The 8,781-nt window shown below is 35.1% G+C and overlaps 1 pseudogene; it reads right to left on the bottom strand.

Annotated features, from left to right (window-relative positions):
- Positions 1 to 6,120: 6,120 nt before the first annotated feature.
- On the bottom strand, positions 6,121 to 8,331 carry LOC122048378 (annotated as a pseudogene).
- Positions 8,332 to 8,781: the final 450 nt, after the last annotated feature.

Below are 8,781 nucleotides of genomic sequence, written 5' to 3'. Positions count from 1 at the left end.
GACCTGTCTAGGTCCATCAGTGGATTTTGACCAAAATCCACTGATGAGCCTATGCTATTTTGATTTATGCAAACTTACAATCTCTAGGAAGAGTTGAGCAAGAAGAAGGTAGATATGGTGTCAAACCTTAGTTCTAACCACTATCAATGAAGTTCTTATGGTGTGCCAATTAGCACGGAATAGTGCAGTTGCTGGATTTCAATGAACATCACACTTTATCGAATTTAAATTTACAAACACCCAATTTTTAAAGTTATAAATAAGAGTTGAAATCCAATTTACAAGTCTATTTGAAATTTCCAGGCACACCTTGTAGAATTGAAATCCATTATTGGACCTAGCCTATTTAGATTTTTGAAAAACTACAACTGCTATTAAAGGTTTAGTTTATAGAATGTATATATGGCGTGAAGTATTAGTTCTGTCTTGTTGGGATTGATTTACATTGACGCGGACTCTTTTTATTGATCAGCACCACCATACTAATTTGGACATTGTGATTTCTATTTGGCAAGGCAATATGTTATTATTCTTGTGACCATTCAATATACAATTCTCATATCATAGATAACACTTAGTATTAAATAACCAATACTACATACAAAGATATAAAAGTAATAACATTCTATACAATTGTAGCCTTACATTTCCTACCCAACTATTTTTATTACAACACTATAGATGTACTACATACAAAGATATAAAAGTAAAAACACTTTACACAATTATAGTTTTACATTCCCTATCCAACTATTTTTCTTATAATACTATGGATAATTAATCCAATATTTTATATAACCAATCCCTTAAAATTGATACTAATATTAATTCTATTTTTTTTCATGTCTCCTTATTTGAAGTCTATCTTTAGATTATATAGCAGATATCGAATGTATTGCATTACAAAGAAGCCATAGTCAACACTATAAATAACATCAACAATTTAATATTTGATATTTTATATACAATTTTTATATTCATATTATTTCTCATTTACTTATCTAGCTTCTTGTTATGAACATTCTACTGTGATAGAGACTCATTAGTCCAAGGGATGATGATTTTTAAAATATGGATGAATATTAGCAAGTTGCTCACGAGTATATTATTTTAACCTTGATACCAGTAAGAATGAATAGAAAATAAAAAATATACATCAACTAGAATTTATACTGCAATACTAACAAACACATGAATATTGGATGCTCACCGCTGCTTCAAAATCATATTTCAATTTAAAGCCACTTACAAGAGAATTGTAATAATTGAAAGTCATTGATTTGGTATCCACCGACAACAAATAAAAGTGTGTTTTATCAGTGGACAAAGGTATATAAATATACCTAACCCCTTTATCTTTCATATATGTCTTTTTCACTTGTTGCATGGAAAAGAGGATTTTATTGTTGATTACAAATATACAAAGGCATACATACTTAACCAAATGATAAGATACATTATAATATTATATATTCTCAAATTATTAACGAGGATTTCCCTAAATAGAATTTTATAATATGCGTCAATTAACTCTCCTTTTGTAAAAACCTCTCCATTAACATCAGATAAGAAGGAAGGCACAATTAAATCAAAAGGTAGTTTCTCCTAAACTAATTCAATTGTAAACCTACAAAATAAATCAATTACTATAAATCAAGAAAATAAATTAAAGAATCAGATAATTATCTTAACTTGTGACTTAATTAAATAAGCTATGTAATTCAGAATTCAGACTACCATACGTTAGATTCTCTAATTTTTTTTAACAAGTAGGTCACATCTTCGTCTTATTTTTTCTTTGAGGTCTTAAATTGATTCTTCTCAAACTATGACCATAAACATAATACACATTTAATAATTGATTTAAATCAAACAACTAAAACTAATTTATATGCAAATACACACTTACGAAAATGATTTGTTTCCTCATTTTGTTAAGTTGGACAATACTAGTTGCTTCCTTCTCTACCTCTTCTTTAGAATTGCCTTCTATAATTATGATAGCGTCTCTTTCTTCTTTCATATTATCCCCATCAATTTTTCCTTTTCCTTTGTCCACAATATCAAATTATTTTACAATTTTTTCACCCTTTGCTTCGGCTATGATGTTCTCCACAGCCTCACATATTTGTATCTTGCTATGTTTTCTCTTAGATAAAATTTGGAGCCACAATAGACTATCAATTAGAGTATCCTTGTAATCATAGCAAGTTTGGTCACGTCCTCTCCTACTCCTTGTTCCAAAAGCAACTAGTTCAGGATGAGAATTGACTACAGGATCACTTGATTGAGTCTGCATGTCTTTATTTTGTATTATTTCAAGTAATTTTTTCACACTTTCATTCATATGCATGTTTTCTAATATTAGCTCCTTAATTTATTTTACTTGAATGATGCATTTACAACATTTCTTATTACTTTGACATCCAGCTTCTATGTCATCTAATTATGATGTCTTCATTGGATGTGAAATATCATCAACGAAATCAAGGTTCTCAACCAAAATATTTTCATATTGAGTAGGAATTAGTTCAATCATAACATGTCAAACTATAAAAATAAATCTTAAAAAATGACATATTAACCTAAGTTAGGTGTCAGACTTCAATATTTACCTTTTCAGGTGAGCTCGGTCGAACAAGACCCTCACTTTACTAATATATGAAAGAATTTTCTTTTACTTATTTATTCGTGCTCATTCAATATTGTATGATTTTTGGATTGGAACATGCTCTAAAAATAATGTCTAATTCATCATAACAAGTGTTACATATTCATAAATTACCACAAAATTGATGAAAAATTTAACATAAAAAATAAACTCAGCTAAAAGACTAACAAATCTCTTTAGATAAGACAGTGTGGTGTTGAAGTTATATGTTTGAGTTGATGAAAATAGGTTCCCAATCTTAGGTAATTATGGAGAAATAAATTAATGGATGACTTCAACCTAGTTGAATCTACCAAGATTGTCAAAATCATTTACTATATCTACAAGACCTAAAGGAACCTTATATGTACTAGAAGAAAAATCAAACAAATATATACAAAATGTATAATTTACAAAAATAATAAAACATCATCATCTACTTTAACTCTATCACCATAAAATTTAAACAACTCCTCTATTCTTGATCTGGTTGTCTCTTTTTTATTTAAGAAGTAAGAAAGAGGTCATCTGATGCTTTAGTTGAATTCATAGGAACTGAAGCACCTCGTTCTGCAATACCAAGCAACAATGACACGTCTCTTCTAGTGAAAGCAACCGGTACACCTGAAAAACTAAAATGAATAGTTATCTTCTATCATATATTTTCTGCTGACCAAATGAAAAAATATTAAGTTTCTCAAACTATTTAATTTTACTAAAATACCTAGTACTTGATACTTAAAATTCACAACTACAACTTGTACCTAAGAATCTAAAGGTTTGAGATGTTGAATTTTAATTTTGAAATATATTGACCAATATACTACAAATATATTGCATATCTTGTATGTCCAAGAAAACATCAAACAGAGACTATTGATTGTTGCTATATGTTAATCAAGTAAAATAACAAATCCATGATGCCTTGCTATCATTGTGGATGCTAAAAAAAAACTATTAAAGTGACCTAACACACTGTTCCAACATATTAACAATCAAATTCAAATTGGTGGAGGTTTTTCAAATCTAGATGCACATTGTTCTAAATATCTCCAACAATACTATTGTTTTGACCTAGTCAGGTCCTATGGGTTTCTAATGTGAACATGTTTATGATACATACTGATCTTGTCTAAAACCAGCTAAGATGGCAAGTTAGAGATGTGGTTGTGCGGTTGACGTGCACTACAACAAAAACCCTCATAGACATCGGTTTTCCACCGGTGTCTATTACATTTTCGACCGATGTCTATGAAGGCGTTGTAAAAAGTCTGTCATTTTAGACATCGGCTTAAAACCGATGTAGTATCACTTAACAACACCGGTGTTTGAATCGGTTATTAACCGGTGTAGTATCACTTAACGACAACGTTTCATCAACGGTGTAAACCCGATATAATATTATATGTTAATAACACCAGTTTTGGCAACGGTATACGACCGATGTAATATTAGTTAATAACACCGATTTTGTAGCGGTGGAAAACCGATGTAATATCAGTATTTTTTAACAGTACAAATTTGATTTCCAAAACAGTAACCAAAAAAATACACAAATATTCACAAATTACACAAATATTCTTCATTCAACAGTATTCATAAAATACACAAATATTCATAAATTACATAAATATTTTCTTACAACAATATCCATAAAATACACAAACATTCTTTTTACATCAAAAGCTAATAGATATCAGAATCAAGGTAGAATATTCTTTTAACAACACATCAAGGTAGAACCGCACTTCAAATGTAATCTAGCATGCATTCAGCCCACTCTAACCGCACTTCATCAATTTCAACTATGGAGTACTTGAGATTTGTAAACTGTAAAAACACATAAATAATATATTAGTAAACTAAGACTAAAAATCATAGTTGAAAAAGCAGTAAGAGCACCAGGTAACAAGATGACTAATTGGAATTCTTAAAAAGAGAAACATTCATCAATTATCTCAACCACATCATATAGTGATAGATCTATCATTCCTGGGAACTGTTTATCACTAAGAGTACATGAAAAGTAAATAAATGCCTCAGCAGTAATAAAGATGAGTAACATCAATTCATTTATATGATTTCCAATGATACAATAACATCAAAACAAATTTTTATTTCAAGGGGAAAATAGCTAAAATGCTAACTAGTCAACATGAATTTCAACCATATATAGATGCAACCATATATATAAATAAATAAATAAAAGAAAAGAAAAAAATGCATCACATAAGAAAGTATCATGTTACTTACATTGATAACATGGGAAAATTCATGGCAAAAGATCAAAGCTCCAGATAACATGGGAAAATTATATCTCAGGATCCTTAATGTTTTGCATTCCTACATAAGTTCAGTGAAGCAAAAGATCAAAGCTCCAGATAACAACAATTCAAAGCATCATTCTACAGCAACCCTAAACACTGACTTCCAAATATACCTCCAGTTCCACTTCAAAATGTTCAACCACAGGGAATTACAAGAGCTACCTGACAATATCCAACACCACGAATCCAATGAATCATCCACCAAGATCTTAAACACGCCTAAATCATCTCTCTTAAAAAAAATGTATAACTAGTGCTATACAAAGATCAAAAGCAACTAAATAAAGTTAAGCAGGAAGATACACAGAAGAAGGCAAATATCTGCAAAGATGTAAGTTTCTAATAGAAAAGAAAATATAATTTTAATGCCCAAGAAGGTTATCAGTAAATTAAAAAAAAAAAGGCAAACTGAAGAACATGCTAGTAGAGGATCCAAACAATTCATCCAACTAGTATTCTGATCCTGCAAGTAATAAGGAAACTATACCCCAAAAATAATCAAAAGCCTAGTGCAATAGAGAAATGATAGGACATGAAATGAAGCTATGCACTAATTATGCAATCAATTGAGTGGGGTGCTACCAGGTACCAGTTCAGTAAATAGAATCAAATAGTACTGAGTAATTGTGCTACATTTCCTCCTAATTTAATCCAAATAAATCCAATGTATCATCTTGATGTAGTACAATGAAAAGCGTTGAGTCAAAGGCAATATCTTTACTGCTCTAATATCCATTTGCTTTCCATTAAACTCTCAGAATCTGAAGCTTAGTGGAGTAGGCAATGGCAACCCAGTGGGGCTGGGAGGAAGACCACTGCAGCTGCTCGATCTCTGCTCCGGCAGTGTAGGCAAGTATGGGATCGAGGCCACCCTCAGCAGAAGTGGCTGCCATAGACTTCTGGACGTTGCCATGATAAACAAAAATATCATGAGGAAGAATCTATAGAAGTACCTGGACAACATGGGAAAATTCATTAAGAAGTACCTTAAGGCATTTCTAAAAAAACACATAAAGCTTATAAATTATCAGAACGTTTGTTCAAGTTTGCAGACAGACTAGCCTCATTAAATTTGCAAATGCACAACACTTGTACATACAGTGAGAAAGGAACTGCAAATTCTATGGGTACATGATTAGAGTGCTAGTCCTTCATTGGCAATAATAGATAAAAGCTCATACACTGATAACCGTTAGTGTGTGTTTGCAAAGAACTCACTGTAGCAGTTCGCCTCTCACTGAAGCATTTGGACTTTTGTAGTTCCTTATAGAGTTCACCTTTAGCTGCATATTCCAGTATCAAGTAAACTCGAGTCTGTGATACAAAATCTAGGTCAACTGAGGTGGCATAAACAAAATTCAGGTTCAATATGTCTACAATCTTTATAAGTCAAGATAGAGCCGAACCTGATCATAGAAGTAACCATATAGGCGTAATATGTTTGGATGTCGGAGGTGGCTTTGTATCTCAACTTCACGTCGCAGTTGATGCTCAACTTGAGATTGTTTGAGCTGGCTCTTGAAAAGCACTTTCAATGCCACGATATGGTTACTCTGCCTCGCTAAAATGACACAAAGAAATCAGTTATAACATAATGAACGTACCAGGAAAACGAACTCTAGTATGCTATGCATTTGAGCAGTCACTCGAAGCTAACAAAATTAAAGAGGGCCGACACTGGAAATTCAAGCTTTCACCATTCTTAATTTGACAATATTATTAGTTTAAGAAAAGCGTTAGATAAATCTGTCAGAGTTGACTTTCATACCTTCTTTTCCCTGGCCAGGTAGACATAGTCGAACTTTCCTCTTCCAAGGGGCTTCCCGATATCAAAATCATTCAGCGTCCATCGTTTCTCCACTTCTGAAGCTTTCAAAGGAGACTATTGGGAAGAATCTATAGAAGTACCTTAAGGCATTTCTGGTCATTCAGCGTCCATCATTCAGCGCCCGACACGTAAAGCTTGATGTTGTTCATCTTCTTTCTAGTGTCGAATAGGTCGAACGGAGCACGCTTTGGCACGAAAAGGATGGCTTTGAACTCGAGTTGTCCTTCTACGGAGAAATGTTTCACGGCCAAGTGTTCCCCCCAGTCATTGGTCAGGCTCTTGTAGAACGAAGCATACTCTTCCTTCGTGATCTCTTCTGGCTTTCGCAGCCAGATCAGTTTCTGCTTGTTGTACTGCTGCCATTCGTGGGAGACTTCTTTCACCTTCTTCTTCTAGGACTTTTTGTCCTTGTCTTCGTCGACTTCTTCAATGTCTCCGTCCTCTTCCTTCTTCGATTCCTCATCATCCTCATCGTCACTAATTTCTTTCTCGGTGGTCTTCTCTATCCATAAATAGATCGGATAGCTGATGAACTCCGAGTGCTTCTTCACCAGATCCTTAATTCTCCTCTCTTCCAAGTATTCCAACTACAAGATGGGGCAATTTGTATCTTTAATTACTAACTGGTGGGAGAAATTGAGAAAACTACGGTAGCAGCTAAAAATCTAGACTATTTAGAGATAAACAAGTACCTGGTCCTCTTTGAGGTAGAGGGTGATTTTGGTTCCCCGGCCGAGCTGCTCGCCGGCTGTGTCTCTTGTGACAGTAAATGAACCACTAACTTGTGATTCCCAGATATACTGCTCGTCGTCATTGTGCCTGGTCGTCACAATAACCTTCTCGGCGACCAGGTAGGCAGAGTAGAAACCGACACCAAATTGACCAATCATGCTCACATCCGTGCCGGCTTGGAGTGCCTCCATGAACTCCTTGGTGCCAGACCGTGCGATAGTGCCCAAATTGTTCACCAGATCTACAAAGACAAAAATAATTATCAATGTTCTATCTATTTCATGTTTTCAGGTTTCGCCGATCCATCACTTGGAGAGCATCATTTACCGAAAAATGGTGTACCCTCAAAAAGTTGGATTACGATGAACTACTTGCAGTGAATGCAAACATTCGAACGAGCATCCCGACAAGGTGCGGAGAAGAGAAATTACCAGCTTTGGTCATGTCGATGCCGCTGTCGATGATGGAAAGCGTCTTGTTCGCCTTGTCAGGCACGAGGCGGATGAAGAGCTTCGGCTGGGCGTCCAGCTTGCTCTTGTCGGTGAGACCCTCGAACCTGATCTTATCGAGTGCTTGCAGTCACACGATTTGCTTCAACAATGACAACACAGGGGAAAAAAACGGGAGCAGCAACATGGAAAGCAGCGATGTCTCACATCCGAGGCGTTGCTAATCAGCTCACGCAGGAAGATCTCCTTGTTGGAGTAGAAGGTGTTGATGATGAGACTCAGCAACTGGTTGATCTCCGCCTGGAATGCGAAGGTCTCCGTCTCCCCCATCTGCACGTCCGCCATCACCTCGATCGAAAGAAACTGGTTTCGTGAACGGGAACCGGAATCGAATGAATCAAGTGCTTCGATGCGATCTCATCGGCCCCTACCTTAGCCGGGAAGAGCGAAGAGAGGAAGGAGGAGGAGGAAGAGAGGATCGGACGAGGAGGCAGAATGGAACGATTTATACTGCGATTTTGCTTAGGACCGAAGCAGGTGATTTTGATCCTAATTGGGAGAGGAAGGGGCGTCAATCCAGGAAGGGGAAGAGATCCAGGAAGGGGAAGAGGGAGATGAGGCTGAGAGAGATGGTCGAAGGTTTAGGTTTAGGTTTCGGCTGAGAGAGGGGGCGCGATATTGGTTTAGGTTTGGAGGGAACTTTGTGAAGTGTTGTAAATTTTGGCTGGTGGAAAAATTAAATTATTTTTTTTGGTTCATTAACACCGGGTTTTAAAAATCGTTGTTAAAACCGAT

Source organism: Zingiber officinale, chromosome 2B, assembly GCF_018446385.1.
Source record: "Zingiber officinale cultivar Zhangliang chromosome 2B, Zo_v1.1, whole genome shotgun sequence".
Taxonomy (NCBI): Eukaryota; Viridiplantae; Streptophyta; class Magnoliopsida; order Zingiberales; family Zingiberaceae; genus Zingiber; species Zingiber officinale.
This window is presented reverse-complemented; position numbering and strand designations above follow the sequence as displayed.